This window comes from Phoca vitulina, unplaced genomic scaffold (genome assembly GCF_004348235.1).
Source record: "Phoca vitulina isolate PV1807 unplaced genomic scaffold, GSC_HSeal_1.0 scaffold8, whole genome shotgun sequence".
Lineage (NCBI taxonomy): Eukaryota > Metazoa > Chordata > Mammalia > Carnivora > Phocidae > Phoca > Phoca vitulina.
In genome coordinates, this window is record NW_022589711.1 from 27638750 (window position 1) to 27640936 (window position 2187).

Below are 2187 nucleotides of genomic sequence, written 5' to 3' on the forward strand. Positions count from 1 at the left end.
TCTTATTAGTTCCCAATTCATTATCAAGGGTTGATCTATCTGGTTTGAGGAGCCTAGCTGCCTGATTCCTAGCTGCAAGAGAGTTTGAAAAAGTATCTGGTATATTCAGCACCTAAAATAGGTAATGCAATCTGTCATTTATCAAGACTCATAAAATCAAGAATACATGGAGTATAAAAGGAGGTTTCAATGGTTACAGGCAAAAAAAAAGGGGGAGGCAAAGTTTATTATATTAACAACTTAATACATGTGATGGTATCTGCTCTAGTCTAATCTGTTCCTCTTATTTTTTTAAGATCTGACTCTCATTTGTGTGCACTAGTTAAAATTTGTGAAAATGGTCTGTACTATGGTATCTTTTGTGTTATTTCAGTATTAATTAGTAACTACAGAATGTTTGTCCAGTCCCATAAAATTGTTTCAAATTTTATTTTAAGTGCAACTCTCAACTATTAATAACTATTGAGTTTGGCTCACTTTGATAAGCTCTGTAAAATGATGGTTGTGTAATTTGAATTTCAACCTAGAAATAACAATGTTTCAACTTCACTGACTTTTCAATGTTTCTCTTAAATGTTGCTAAAATACATATTCATAGGTCCACTCAGAAAATTCTGATTATAATAGAATCTCAAGCTGATTTTGATGCAGTTGAATATGCTCAGTAATTTGAGGAACACTACTCAATATTGAGTGTTCTCTATCCTGTGTATGTATGGATCTCTGCAATTGAGAAGAAATTTTTTATTTCTTGATCAGATCAAAGCTGCAAATATATTTTTCCATGAGTGAAGAAATGTAAATCCTTCTGGTTTCTGGTTATCACCAAATTCAAGTAAGTCATAAGCTTCTGGTTTCTATGTTGAAGTGGGAAGAATTTGGTGACCTTTCACAAAAAACAGAAGAATTTATGTTTATCAAATTTGTATATGGAATTGTATACAAATATTTTAAATAAAAACAGATTAGTCCATTTTTATATAAAGCATGACATTAATATGGTCTGCTGTTGTACTTCAGTTATATACCAAAGAAATCTTGCATATTTTTCCTCACCCTCTCTTAACAACAGTGCTATTATATTTAAGCATGAAAGAAACTCAGAATGATATCAAGGTGGTGAGATTTCAAAGATCCCAACAAATATTTTCATTTTGAATCTTGATATATATGTTTCTATATTCTAATATCTGTTTTTATTGCCTCTTATAGAAAGCCATGAAATTGAAATAAGCCATTAATAGGAAAGAATAGCAAGAATCCAGTGATATATTCCTCTATTCTACTTAATAAAATTCTCTAGCTATTTATTGTTTCTAAAACATTTTTTCAGCGTACGCCTTTAAAAAGATGATTTTTAAAGGCTTTTGAAAGTTTAAAATGTGAATTCTTACACCACTCTGAGTCTCTCAAGTCACTGACAGTATGTTAGAAATACCACCAGAATTTATCTGAAATGTCTGGCACTTCCACCTTAGTGACCAGAGTTAATACAAAATGTTAGTGTAAATGGAAAAGTTTGGGCGGTCTGCTTATCAGATGATAAGACTTAGAAAATAGAAACTAGTACAAAGATTGATTGGACAGGTAGAAATTTTATTTGTAATTCTTATTTAAAATGTAGTCATTTATTTCTTAATATCTTAATACTTCAACATTTTTTTGTCTCTAACATTCTTAAACTCCTAGCAAAGGTGCTAGATTACTCAAGTAAAACAACAACAACAACAAAGAATGCTTCTGTTTTAATCAGTCTTGCTTGTTCTGTAGATCCTATCTTGCTATAAGATAAATATTTTACACTTTGAAGCAGTACTCTACTTCAAACAAATGGATAGTCTCTCCTTTGGTACCACAACATAACACAGCTCTGTCCCTGGGACTGACAGAGGAGAAAACAATAGAAAAAAGGACATTACAATTCTAATTGGACCTTTATTAGGTGAAGGGAAAATAACAATTTGTAAAGGCAAAAATATAGCTTCATGATTGTTTTTAAATTTGATAGTGCTAAGAAGTTAAATATCCAGCTATTTGTATTTCATTGTATCTTGTTCTGTTATTTCTTTCTCCAGTTCAACTCAGATTCATAGGGCACGCAGCCGGAAAGAAAATAGAAATCCAGGACTGTGGAGTTAATGCTTAACAGATGTGGAAGTTACACAGTTGTTCTACTGATCTGCCAGG